This window comes from Macrobrachium rosenbergii, chromosome 28 (assembly GCF_040412425.1).
Source record: "Macrobrachium rosenbergii isolate ZJJX-2024 chromosome 28, ASM4041242v1, whole genome shotgun sequence".
NCBI classification, from domain to species: Eukaryota; Metazoa; Arthropoda; class Malacostraca; order Decapoda; family Palaemonidae; genus Macrobrachium; species Macrobrachium rosenbergii.
Genome location: NC_089768.1, coordinates 19,592,501 through 19,607,500, shown reverse-complemented (window position 1 = coordinate 19,607,500; position 15,000 = coordinate 19,592,501). Strand labels below are relative to the sequence as shown.

General features: G+C 35.1%; 1 long non-coding RNA gene across 1 annotated transcript in view; it reads right to left on the bottom strand.

Moving 5' to 3' along the window:
• LOC136853904 (uncharacterized) overlaps window positions 1-15,000 on the bottom strand; it is a 608,104-nt gene that overhangs the window by 247,822 nt on the left and 345,282 nt on the right. Inside the window, exon 5 of the long non-coding RNA XR_010857570.1 lies at window positions 2,931-3,041. This is a non-coding gene — a long non-coding RNA (uncharacterized lncRNA). The remainder of the gene's footprint in view (window positions 1-2,930; window positions 3,042-15,000) is intronic.

Genomic DNA, 15,000 nt, shown 5'->3' with positions numbered 1-15,000 from the left:
GCAAGTTACTCTATATCTATATTCTATTCCTTACACTTGGTTATTTATTTTTCATATTATCAATTTTCGCCTTTTCCTCTGACTCAAAGGTATAAGTACATTCCATGGCCTAACGTAAGCTGTTCTATATCTATATTCTATCCCTTTTACCTGTTGATTCATTTAATTATGTTATTAAGCTTTACCCTTTCCTCTACCCCAGAAGATTAAGTACATTCCATAGGCCTACAGTAAGCTATTCTATATCTTTATTCTATTATTTTTACCTGTTTATTTATTTGTTCAGAATATTAATTTTTGGCCTTTCCTCCGCCTCAAAGATTGAGTACATTCCATAGTCCTCACGTAAGCTATCCTATATACATTTTACTCTTATTCTTATATATCTTTATTCATTTAGTTATAATGATAAATTTTACAGCTTGCTCCATCTCAAGTGAGTGAGCTTCTCCAACGTTACTTGAAAAATATATAAGTTTAAGGCATACTTTTCTTTGTAGGAATTCTTACCCATATGGCAGCCAAGCATCAGAATTTATAGTAGTGCGCTGTGCGTATTTTTAATATTCAGTTTTCATATTAGCTATTTTACATCTTTAACTGTCTGGACATTAGTCTGTCATAGTCCTGAAATCGTAGCAATTTAATGCGCAATAAAAAGTTTGTAATAAATAGACTCAGACACTATATGTCCCGTCTTTTTCAACAGCATATCAATAGGACGGAGACTGTATCATAATATATATATATATATATATATATATATATATATATATAATTATATATATATATATATATATATATATATATTTATATATATATATATATATATATATATATATATACATATATATATATATATATATATATATATATATATATATATATATACATATATACATACATACATACATACATACACACACACATATATATATATATATATATATATATATATATATATATATATATATAAGTACTGTATATTGCTAAAGAGAGTATGGAATATAAAATCTAGGTTTAAAAACGACAAATGCTTCCAAAACCTCATTTCATTATCTCCTTCCTTCCCCTCATGAAAATAAAGAAAAAAGAAAAAAAAAAGAAAAAAAGAAAAAACCTAGACAGAATGAAACGCTCTCGAGGGTAAGGGTACTGCAGCGAGTGCCTGCAATGGGCCACCGAGTGTTTGACTTGGGACCTGGAGAGGAATCCAGGTGAGAGGGTGACCTCATGCATTATTAAAATGGAACGCTTGAACGGGAGGGATATTATATATGTCCTTAAGTTACTGAAGCTCTTTGCATTTTGCCCTCTTCGTCATTTCGTTTTGTCCATCCAAATACGGCGCGCCTGAGGTTTCGCTCCTGAATTGCTGGGCCTCTATTGTTAATTGCCATTCACATAGTTGTTTACGTTAGTTTCAATTCCTGTGTGATCGTGTCTATGTGTATGTGTGTGTGTGTGTGTGTGTGAGAGAGAGAGAGAGAGAGAGAGAGAGAGAGAGGTTGGGAATTAGGCAATTTCGAAATTGGCAACCAATTCTGGCATTGGCAACTAAATTCGGATTGAAACCACGCAAATAGACAAACAGAAGAGAGAGAGAGAGAGAGAGAGAGAGAGAGAGAGAGAGAGAGAGAGAGAGAGAGAGAGAGAGAGGGGGGTGACAGAGAGGGGGAGCGGGGAAGGATGGGGATATAATGGACCATTACGCAAAAACACCCTGCAAAAATTTCGAATAATTTTGGCATTTCTGGAGGTAGGTCCAATTTTACCCTTTAAAAGCCAATTTTGAAATCGGGACGCAATTTCGGCCTTGCAATAATAAGATCATTCAAGACTAGTTATACACATGCAAGAAAGTTATCAGAAAAGATAATACCATACGAGACGCATTTAAAAATAAAAGAGACTGTTCTTCGATGACAAACGCCCTCATGTGAAATGGTTGGAGGGAACACTATATAAACCAGGGCTTCTAGTATTCTCTGGAAAGCACTAGAGGGTCCCGCAGCGCTAGAGACTAGGGACAGCAGTTCCTTCTTTCCAAAGCTCCTTGAAGACACGGAATCCATTCTGGTGCCAAACATAAGCCTTCGGAGCTAAGGATGGATTCTGTGTCTTCTAGGAGCTTTAGAACGTGGGCACTTCATTATGTGCCTTTTACTAAAACTAAACCAAATCAATTTAATGGAGGCTATCCTCAGGGGATTTCGGGGGAATCTGTGGTCCCTGGTGCTTCCGGGGACCCTCTGGTGCTTCTCAAAGAATCCCAGCGACTTTAAAGTGTGCCTTCATTCCATTTAAAGTTAAGTATTTGCCACTGAAGGCTAATCTCTTATTTTTGTGTGCATGGCATTTGGTAATACCGTTTCCAATAAACTTTTTGCAAGTATTTTAAATTATTCTGACTGATCGTAATATTGCAAACAATTTCCATTATTATTACTGTTACTAGGAATCATGTTGGCGATGGAAAGATTTCGACCCTAAATAGAATCAATTAAATTCAACAGGAATATGTACAACAGAGTCGAAACTAATCTTGGCACCTTGATTGGTGAGAGGATTAGTTCACTGCAACCCTATACTTTTAACTCATAAAAAAAAGGACGTTAGATGAAGAGATTTTTGATACAAAAACAAATAAAATAAAGAAATCGCTCTACTAGATTCTCATTTTTCCGGAGCCTGGGCTTAACCACGGCACATTCAATCGACTACATATCCTGCAATGTACTGTACATATCAGGAAGGTTCCATTCAAACCTCGCGACTCTTTTTCATAAAAAAGAATTCATGAAAGAAACAATGACATCCTCTGATTTTAACATTATTCTTAAAATTAGTTTCTTACACTAAAATGTTGTGACTTTTATGTATGACAAGGAGTAAAATTAAGAAAGAGAAAAACAGCAAAAAAAACTTACTCGTTAAAACTTCAAAGGAAAACTCTCGGGCAAGAGAAAGAATCGCCAGGCTGGTGATAAAGGTGGTGAAACTTTATTGCTTGCGATGTTCCTCAGCAAGTAAAACAAATCCTGAAAGACAGATGTAATAGATGTTACTTACGTTTTGATTAAAACCAAACGTTTATTTAATCTAAAGGTGAATATTGACATATGATTTGGCAAACTTTACTTTTTAGAGTCAGAATTTCAAGACTGAACTTATTACAAGTGTTTAATATGCACATTTTGTGATTAAGGGTTATATATATAACTGTAGGAAATGTTACTTTATTCCTGGTTGAATTTAAACTTAAAAAACACAGTAAACTGAAGTGTTTGAGGAAAAGTTATTTAAGTCCGTTATTTTTAAGATTGTATTGGTTTTTAGTTTTCTGTAAAAGAAAACTATTGTGCCGGCTTTGTCTGTCCGTCCGCACTTTTTCTGTCCGACCTCATATCTTAAAACCTACTGAGGCTACAGGGTTGCAAATTGGAAAGTTGATTATCCACCACCAATCATCATACATACCAAATTGCAGCCCTCTAGCCTCAGTAGTTTTTATTTTATTTAAGGTTAAAGTTAGCCATGATCGTGCGTCTGGTAACGATATAGGATAGGCCACCACAGGACTGTAGTTAAAGTTTCATGGGCGCGGTTTATACAGCATTATACCGAGACCACCGAAAGATAGATCTGTTTTCGGTGGCCTTGATTATACGCTGTACCGGCTGTACAGAAAACTCGATTGTGACGAAGAAACCGGCGCATTTTTTACTTGTTATTAAAATTTTCAAGCCATAGCTCTTGAAAGCATTGTGATCTGAAAAAAAACTAAGATAATCTTGATTTTGTATTTTGTAAGGGCACTTGTAGCATATGATCATAGTCCATTTTTTCGTCAACAAGTGTTCATAAAATAAAAAAAACATATTCGAAATAAGATAAAATATGTGGGGTTCTAGGATACTAAGTCTTCCTGTTATGGAGTTAAATTTTTTTTGCTGTTATGATGTATTTCTTCTTTCCCATTAGCATAAAATTAAATTCTAATGTCTACTTAGTAAAAACTGGAGGGCATAGAAAATTTCTTGTACATAAACATTACAGTGCAAATGATGAAATAAGTCTATTAAAAATTATAATTCTATTAACAATAGTTAAAGTTAAAAAAATTAAAGTCCTTCCGGACCTCTTTAGTCTCATAGGGCAGGCGCTAATCTCCTGTTTCTTAGGCCGACAGCCAGTGGGGAACAAGTCCCAATGCCTATGACACGTGGACAGTGTGTCGCTAGGCACACTGTTTAACTTCCCAGCCTGAGGGCTGGTACCTATTCTCCTACTGAATTCTCGGGTTTTTTCAGACCGTTAGGTTGAAGGGCTGCCAGGTTTTTGCAGTGGCACAGTCCGAGCCACCAGTGAACGGCGGGATTTGAACCCCGGCCCTCTCGACTGGTAGTCGAGAATTATACCACTGCGCCACCACGGCAGCCAGGAAATGAAAAGGATTTAATCTCACAACAGAAATGATAAATTTAGTGAGCTTCTGAGGTTCTAGTGAATATGACAGTCATATATCAAAGGAGGATGAGGGGTAACAAGAGTTGCTAACTAGGGATGGCTATTCTACCTAATTTGGTATCCGGCCAAGGCAGTGCGAAAGTCTGCACGCCCCAAAGCTATACAACCTGAGAAATGATAACAGAAAAGCATCAAACACATAGAAGAATTCAAGACTATTAGCTTTGATTTATGCCCAGAGTGATTTATTTTGTACCCCTTGAGCAGGGTGTTTGATGTCTCCTCCATGCTCTTCTCATAATTACTGTACTTACTCAAGATAAAACTGTAGTTTCACAAGGGAATTCATTTAAAACCGTAGTTTCAAAAGAGAATTCAGTTAAAACTGAAGTTTCGCAAGAGAATTCAGTTAAAACTGTAGTTTCACAGGAGAATCCAGTTGCATGGCCGTGTTGAGTTTCAGTCGCTTTTCTAGGCTGCTTTGTTGAAACTCAAAGGATATTCAACTGCAGACGGATCACTATGTGCTGTAGGTCCTAAGGTTCTTAGACCTTGTTTTATTTCTTCAGGTGGGAAACTTTAGACACAATACACCTTACTGAATTTGACCTGATTGGCAGAACCAGGCTATGGGAGAGTTAATGTCTGCTTCAGGCGTAAACAAAAGGGCGGAGGTCTTTTCCCTCAGGCATCAGCAAGGCGTCAGATGTTCGGCTTCGGCTTCTCGATCTTTCTGTTCTAGTGTGAAAGTAAAAGGAGCCCATTAACGACTTCGCCTGCGGGATCTTTTCGCGTTATGTGTTGGAGTGAAGGCAAGGGTGAAATGTCTCGGTTATCGTTCATGCAACATAATGACATAAGAAAATGTGGCAATCCAACTAATGGTTTCCTCGATGAAGGAAGGAAAATGCGGCAAAATACGGATCGTTTCGAAATCTGAAGACCGAAAGAGGCAGAGTATCTGCCTCGTTATTCGCATACACCCCATGGGAAAATTCAGCTACTGAAACTCACATAAAATTCACTGAATGAGTGAAAAATTAAGAAACATAATGTAATCATCCAAGAGCAAAACGATATTTCATTGCTTTTATAAATTCAAAAGGATTTTTGCATAGTTAGGAAGTTTCTACGTTTTTCCAAACTAAAAAAAAAATTGCATGAGGGGTAAAAATACTTTACTAAAATTCTGCCATGCTATGTCGCAATTTATTCACACACACACAGATACAAATATATATATATTTATATATACATAGGTATATAGAAATATTATATTTATATATGTGTTTGTGTGCGTGTATTATAAACACCAGAAGGCCTGGGGAAAATTAAAATCCAAACATCATGGGCCAGTGGCGGAGTTTTTATCTTCTAATTAGTAAAAACAATATTGCAGCAGCATTTGGTTAAGTATATATCTTTAAAAATTATGCGACTGGTTCTTGCAAAACAACAAAGAAGAGTTGAATTAACTGTTAATTTCATTTGTTGGTTATTGTCCCCTCCTTTATTAGACTTCTCTAATTGCTCGGCATGGAGAAGCATATAACATATTAGCATATAATTAGGAGAACGTTTTATTCACATATAGTGCAATGTATTATGCTTACTTTTCTGTTCTCTTCAGACTTATTAAGTTTACAAACTATGAGCGGATTAAACAACTTGAGACGCCTCGCTTTGAGCAACGTTGCAAGGTTGCATAAATTCTGTGTAATATTTATAATGATTCTCTCTCTCTCTCTCTCTCTCTCTCTCTCTCTCTCTCTCTCTCTCTCTCTCTCTCTCTCTCTCAGAAAGTATAACCCTGTGTTTCTAATTTTTTTTATACCACCACAAACGTAATCCTTTCTAATCTTCATATCAGAAATGTATTCTAAATTCAAGTAAAAAAATACATAAAAACCTGTAATGGACACCTATTCTTTTACGGCCTGTTTGCCACTTTAGAATAAAAGTTTTGTTAGCAACATTCGCTCAAAATCACTTAATCCTTTCCAGTTAAAAATATATGAGCGCAAGATCGATTTAACTGTAAACGGCGTCGAAGAACAATTTTTTTTACCCGTACTAGCCATAAAGACATACGTTTTTATGCTATAATTCTTCGTTGTTAAAAAGGATACTAAAGTCAATTAAGATTATGATAATACTTTGATAATGATTAGAATTTTAGAGCTTATGCCTATAAAAGGGGTTCAAGGGGAACAATGAAATAAAAAGCCTAATGACATGAAGTGTTGCGTCAGGGCATTGTGAATCTCCGAAGGAGACGGCGAAGATTTTGAATATTTTCAATCGTGATTCTAGCTTAGAGAGTATTTACGTCATCGATTCTATATATATATATATATATATATATATATATATATATATATATATATATATATATATATATATATATATATATATATATATATATATATATATATATATATATATATATATATATATAGTTTATATATATATAGATATATATATATATGCAACACAGACTATATAGTTTATATATGTACATACATAGATATATTTCATATAACACAGACTCATATATATATATATATATATATATATTTATATATATACACACACACACACATATATATATATATATATATATATATATATATATATATATATATATATATATATATATATATATATATACATATAAATGTGCATGTGCGCGTGCGTTTATAAAATTCTTTTCTCTCTCTCCATTTCTGTTGCAGGAAGGGACGACGGGTAATATGACCGAGATGCTTCTGCATTTTCCGAGACGTGCCCTCTATTTAGTTCCCGAAATGTCATCGTCCCGATGGAATTTTCAGAACTCGCCAAGAGTCCAGAATTTCCGCTCCCGTCACATCCAACTCTTCCGGGAAGAGGCTCCTTTGGGCTTGATGGTCAGGGTGGCAGGAGGGGCGAGACAAGGAACATTATTTAAAATACCCAGTATTAAGAAAGTCGCTACAGAGAGAACCTGTTATCATCCTCCAGTGACTGTAATATTCTTACAGTAAAAATTGCATGAATTTATCAAGCATTTATTCTTGGAGGGAGTTTTCGTAGTCCAACTTAATGAGGCTTTGTGGATAAAAAACAAAGCTATTACTTTATTGTCGTTGAGGCTCTGCGTTGCATAATAGTTGACTTAAATGCAAATATCATGAACACTGACAGAAATTTTGAAAAAGTGCGGGTGCTTTGAGAATTTGACTCTCTTAATATATGGTTTATTTGAAGGATGTTGGCGAATTCACTTATCCTTACGACTCTCTCTCTCTCTCTCTCTCTCTCTCTCTCTCTCTCTCTGGACATTATATATATACATATATATATATGTATAAATATAAATATATATATATATATATATATATACATATAAATATAAATATATATATATATATATATATATATATATACGTATGTATGTATATGGGAAAAAGCAAGTTAAAAGAAGAAGATGATAAATATATATATTATATATATATATATATATATATATATATATATAATATATATATATATATATATATATATATATATATATATATATATATATATATATATATTTATATATCGTAGTGGAAAGTTTATCGGGTAGGGGCCGCAAGGCAGGATACCTTCGGGAATGTCATCGTCTTTTTTTTTCTTATTCATACATGCCAATCCCGACTGGTGTCTGTCAGATAGCAAGATACTGTTCATTTTTTAAATAAACCTTGACTGGGTTATGCAAACAGTAAGGAAGTTACCGTTGCTCGAAGGATCCCTTCAGTAGGACAAGTGTAGTCCTATCAAGAGATCCTTCGACATTCACAAACCACCGTGACCCTTATTTCGAACTGTGTTAAATTGTTAGCTCGCAGACCTTACTCTGTGTTTCTCGGTTTCTTAATCTGGTTAGTCGTCTCCTAATATTCATGGTAATTCAACAATCTCACAAATAACCGTAAAAATTATGTTGGGCGTAATAACGATGTTGGGTGTTGAACAGGGATTGTGTTGACTGACTGCGGCAATAATTTATTGCATCTTATTCGTATTAGGTACAAAAATATTTGCACAAAGCTATTTATGCCTCAGATAATACTTTCATTCTAATTCAACAATCACAAAAAGAACTGTAAAAATCATTTTGGGTATTAAACAGGAATTGTATTAATTGGGGCAGTAATTTATTGCCTCTTATTCGTATTAGCTAACAAAAAATTTGCACAAAGCTATTTATGCCTCAGATAATATTTTCATTCTAATTCAACAATCTCCACAAGAACTGCAAAAATCATTTTGGGTGTTAAACAGGTATTGTGTTAATTAGGACAGTAATTTATTGCCTGTTATTCGTATTAGTTAACTAAATATATGTGCAAAGCTATTTATGCCTCAGAAAATATATTCATTCTAATTCAACAATCTCAAAAAGAACCGTAAAAATCATGTTGGGTCTTAAAAAGGGGATTATGTTAATTAAGACAGTAATTTACTGCCTCTTATTCGTATCAGCTAACGAGATATGCGTGCAGAGCTGTTTAAGCCTCAGAAAAAAAATTATTACATGCTTTCAAACATGTTTCGAAGACCATCGAAAAAGGCAATAACTTTAATAACTCTAAGCTCAAAGGGTTGCCCGAACTAAAAGTTCGGACTGAGACTCAATGAAATTCCTAGCTTAAGCTGCAACTGTCTAGTCTGGTAGCCTGAAAACATCATTAGTTACTTTCTCAGACAAAAATAATGCTGCGTTATTTTAAACTGAGATCCTCTCAACATCCATTCTTTTTTACTATGGTCTTATTGTTCACCATAAGTCACTAAAGTGCTCTTACTTGCGATCATCATCATTTTGGCTCGGAAACTGAAACCTAAATCTGAATTATGCACCTCGTTCTATTTTGGTGTAGATCAACACTGAAAGAAACGAGAACTGGAAAGGTATATAGATGGAACATCGCCTGATAGATAAAGAACAATTTAATTTGAGTGTGCTATATGTATATATATATACCAGGCTGTTCCCAAGAATTGTTTTTGTCACCTGCAACCAATTGACTCCTTGTTGTCGAGTGACTTTTACAAGCCTTACATTGGGCACAATTAGCACTCCGCTGGCAACAAAGGTATTAGAAGCAATTTTCTCTCTCTTTCTGCGTATCCTAGATTGGATCTCCGCGACTCTGGGTAATGAATACAAATGAGAGTACTGCAATTAGCACGTAAGCCCTCATTTTTGCTAACCTGATTGCCTATGGAACTTGTCAAACACACACACACACACACACTCCCACAGAGAGAGAGAGAGAGAGAGAGAGAGAGAGAGAGAGAGAGAGAGAGAGAGAGAGTACGTTTTTAAATCTATGTATGCAAGATTCCTCCCACCTACCTCAAAGCTTCAAGTTTTCGTCCTCCGGCCGATTTTTTTATTTTTTCATTTTTTAAATTCTTATCAGCTTTCTCCTTTGAGAGGAACTGTGCCATTTGCAACTGGGTATCTGTGTGAATGTCTATCTGTCTCATTCTATCCTGGAAACCATTTTTATACAACGCTGCTTTATGTGTGTATATATATATGTATATATATATATATATATATATATATATATATATATATATATATATATATATATATATATATATATATATTATATATAAATATAACTGAATCACGAAAATATGGGACGCGATGAATATATAAATAAAGATGAAATCCAAGAAGGAAAGAGAAACAATGGAGTGCTGCGAGGCCTTTCGACTTGTCATCCTTTACTTAGGAGACTGAAGAAATATAAAAATAAGCTTACAAATAAAGCTCATATAAATGACAAATGGGGATTACAAAGGAAAACTTCTTCAACTAGGTTGGATTCCAGGTATGTATTTTTTCTTTTGTAATCCCCATCTGTCATTTATATGAGCTTTCTTTGTACACTTATTTTTATACTTCTTCAGTCTGCTAAGTAAAGGACGATAAGTCGAAAGGCCTTCCAGCACTCCATTGTTTCTCCTTCCTTCGTGGATTTTGTTTATATATATATATATATATATATATATATATATATATATATATATATATATATATATATATTGATAGATAAATAGATATATACATACAGTACATACATATATATATATTTATATGTATATGTATATATATATATATATATATATATATATATATATATATATATATATATATATATATATATATATATATATATACACTTATTATTTTATTCCCACATAAGTACCTGCTCACAAATCATTAGGTACTTTTGATAAACAGAATAATGGGTTATTTATGGGCACCACGAGAGATCCGAGTCCTTGCAGTCACGGTCCAAATTTCCTCATAGTTGAGACGGAGTATCGCCCTTACGTCTGAAGAAGCAGCGCTTCGTTTTGGAAGGGGGGGGGGGAAATTCATCTTAATAATCTACGTCAACGGCTATTTATCTTATGGCAAAATCATGATTTCTTATCAGCAATATTACGCTTTCGTCGTTTACTCTCATTTTCTCTCTTCCCCTTCTCCTCCTCATTTTCGTAATTAGGAGTCCGCCTGAAAAGGGAAAAGGAAAATTTGCGCCTTTATCTTAATTACGTCCCTGTCTGGAAGTCTTTATCTAAATTATTTTCATGTCTCATGGTCTTCTATCTCGGGCGCTTTCTTAAACTTAAATTGCAGAGCTAGGAGATAAGAGTTTCCTCCTTTTTCCATTTAAATTCCCAAAAGCTTTCAGCAAGGAAATCCGTCTTCATTAATGTTCACAAGTACACTACAGCACTTATCACAGAGCAGTAACTGCCCAGTATATTACTGGAAAAGTAATAACTTCACCCTTTGATTGCAGAGAGATTTCATCATGACCTATGACGGGTAGGGGATGTTATTGTTCTGTTTGTTTGAGTGTATAACTGCTTGTTTGTTTGTTTGTTTTGTCTGAATGCCTGTTTGTTAGCATGATGGCGCCAAAACTTAGGTATGGATTTTAAAGTAAATTTAGTAAATGTGGTCCACGTAACTGGCAAAAAGGGATGAGGTTTTGAGAAAGATACGGGTTTGGGAACGGAACCTAAGGAGATATAGAGTACCGTACTTAGTCGGGTACAGGACGCACGCTTCTATTTTCCTGTAAAACATTTACATAAATAAATAACGTAAAATAAATAGGTATGATATCGTGTGTGTGTGTGTGTGTGTAGGCCTGCCCTATGTAAGGCAATTTCAATAGCCTACCATAGTTTGGTTGAAGAGGTCACTCTTAAGTCAAGAGGAAAAAAATGTTCCCTGGCTTTGGACGTTCATTTATCCTATTAACATTCATTTTTTTATCTATTTATTACATGCCTGTGAAACACCCTTTGGGTGCTTTATGTACGTAGATTTGAACAGTTATCTATGTAACTTTTGTAACATGGAGAAAGAGATCTCGTTATGTCAAGGGGGCTGGGCTGAGTGGCAGATGATGGCAGTCTTCAGCCAAGGGGGCTGGAAACTTCAAAATTTTACAATTCGATTGTGAAATGATGTGAGATCAAAGTTTTAAAGCCGTATACCATACAATTGGGAGTTCAGATATTCTTACAAAGATGCAAATATTAAGAAAATAAATGCAAAGGTTTATGCTTGAACTGTAAATATTATTTCTAGGACGTAATAAAAAAAAGTTATCTAATTTTTTAAAAATCCATATAGTGTTTTTTAACCCTTAATCTTATGATGATTCGTGTAGCCCCCTTTTTTAATATCAAGATTGTACACAGTGATCTTTGCTAAAATACCAGTGAGTGGTAAGGGTATAATTAAATTCAACTGATTAAATGTCATACTTTTAATATCGGCATCAGTGTCAATGTATATAAAAAAAGTCGACTAATTTTAAGAATATCACTCGGCCACGCCCCCTTCCCCTGGCACCGTAGATTATGCACCATATTATCGTACCGCACCTATGCTCGGACGATATCTGATCAGTTATTGCTTGGCTATGACACTGATAACATCGAACGGTCGTTCATTCAGTAACTAAAGGAGGCTCTAGAACCTGTAAATTGGTACTTATTTTTGTACAACTATTCTGTCAACATACATACTTTTGAAAGTTTCCTCTTCACGACAACACAAATAGTAATTCTCTCTCTGTGTACGTCAATGACTGCTGCAACTCGCTCATCCCACGGGCGGGGGTAGGGGCGGGTACCGGACGCTATCCTCCTCATCTTAATGCATGAGGGTCTCTGAATCTTCATCCGAGTCCGGCAGCGGCTCACGATAAGGACAGCCCTGCCAGCCGTATGATATACACTCATTATCAACATGTTACTTTGCAAATTTGGGTCACAAAAGTGATACAGTAAGTTTATATTGCTTCGTTTCTTGGAAAACACTCCAGCCAGAAAACAAGATTGGAGCAATCTGAAGTTTTTATAAATACCAACTTTGAAAGCCTCCGAGAGATTCATTAACAAGAGAGCAACGATAAACGTCCTCGAGAGGCAGCAGTCGAGCATTGTTTACAATTCATTACTGGAAGGAGCGATTGTTTGGGGCTTGCGTCCCTCCTAGAAATTCATGGATGTTGCCGTTGCTACACATTTCTGGCTGGAATAAAAGGTCATTTTCAATATAGATTTAAAATTTCCACTGTGAAGAGCTGTCTTTTTTCGCAAATACGTTGTTTCTTGGATAACATTTGAGTTCTACTGTTTCTTCTTAAACTGACTTTACCTTACATCAGCATCTTCATGTCATATATGGAACTTCAGAAAAAGGAAAATGTCTCGATGAAACGACACGAAAAAAGTATTTCCAAATTTATTTTTTTTACTTACAACTACTTATCTGGAACAAATTCAATAGCAACTGACTTGACTACAGGATTCCAAACGATAAAATACCAAATGAAATGAGAAAAAGATAGAAAGCGCAACAGTTCTATGTAAAATCAAAAGGATATAGAGTTAGGAATGAACTAGACTAGAATTAATCATTTGAAAAAATAAAGATATAACATTTTACAGTAAGAGAGGTTCGCCATACTTTTCTACCTTCTATAAAATTATTCTCAACCAAGAAATTTGGAAGACATTCATACAAATGCAATATCAAAACCCAGGAGATTGATGAGGTGTCCGAAGTTATCAAACTGTCATTATCAACGCCACCGATCCCACCAAAAACATATACAAACACACTCACACACAGATGATATGCGTTTGTGTGTGTGTGTGTGTGTGTGTGTGTGTGTGTGTGTGTGTGTGTGTGTGTGTGTGTGTGTGTGTGAATGCGTTTAAACATATAGATACATATATCTAAAAATCTTGAACTTGTTCCATAATTTTACCAACATTTTTTTTGCAATATTTTTACGCCAAAAACTGTAGTTTGTACCGTACCCCCAAAGAGATAATATTTCTCTACCATTCATTAATAAATTACTGCCAGCCTTAGGAGAGCTGTTAATCAGCTCAGTGGTGTGGTTAAACTAAGGTATACTTAACTTGTCACTCTTGAGCCATCTGTACCCAAAAGTTGATTTCAGATTTACTTTTAATAACCCTCATACAATGGGAAGACTGTTTCGCTTTAAAGACACCCTCCCGGAGTTCTTGCGCACCTGTCTGGTTGACAAGTTTACTTGCCAAAAATGTTATTTTGGGACTAAGTTGGATACACCGAGAGCCTACTGAAGGTTCACATCGGTTCTTATAAGGGTGTCAGCCATCGTACAGGTTCAACTTTAAGCAAAAGAGAAAATTGTGCCACCAGGCTCCATGCCATATCGTTCTTCATTGGCGGGGTGGGTAGAGCTTTCGGCTAGCCCGCTGTTGGCCCAACGTTCGACTCTCCGACCGGCCAATGAAGAATTAGAGGAATTTATTTCTGGTGATAGAAATTCATTTCTCGTCATAATGTGGTTCGGATTCCACAATAAGCTGTAGGTCCCGTTGCTAGGTAACCAGTTGGTTCTTAGCCACGTAAAATAAATCTAATCCTCCGGGCCAGCCCTAGGAGAGCTGTTAATCAACTCAGTGGTCTGGTTAAACTAAGATAAACTTAGATGTCCATGCCATATCCTGCCACCATCACAAAGAATACAGTAACTTACAAATTCTTGGACAATCAAAACAACAGTTATTCCCTTCCGTTTTTAGAATCCCTTCCTTTAAACAACAATCACCAACGCTCACAGCCAAACAACCTCAGTTCCATTGTGCATTGCATAGTTTTTAAAACCACAACACTTCGCCCTCTTCAATTCCCAGTCGTTATTATTAGTTTGCATATTTATTTGTTATTTTTTCTGTATCTGGCTGATCAATTATTTTATTTGCCCATTTATGCCTATTTTGCAATTTCTTCTCACTTAGTCATTCTTTTGGTGTCAGTGTTTGTGTTCCCTTTTGCACACTATCATGGCATATTTTCACCTTATACTATTGTGTACTTCAAAGTGACGTCCATTATAACTGTTTTAATACTTTAATATCTAGTCTGTCATCATAGTTTTTTTGTTGTTTCAT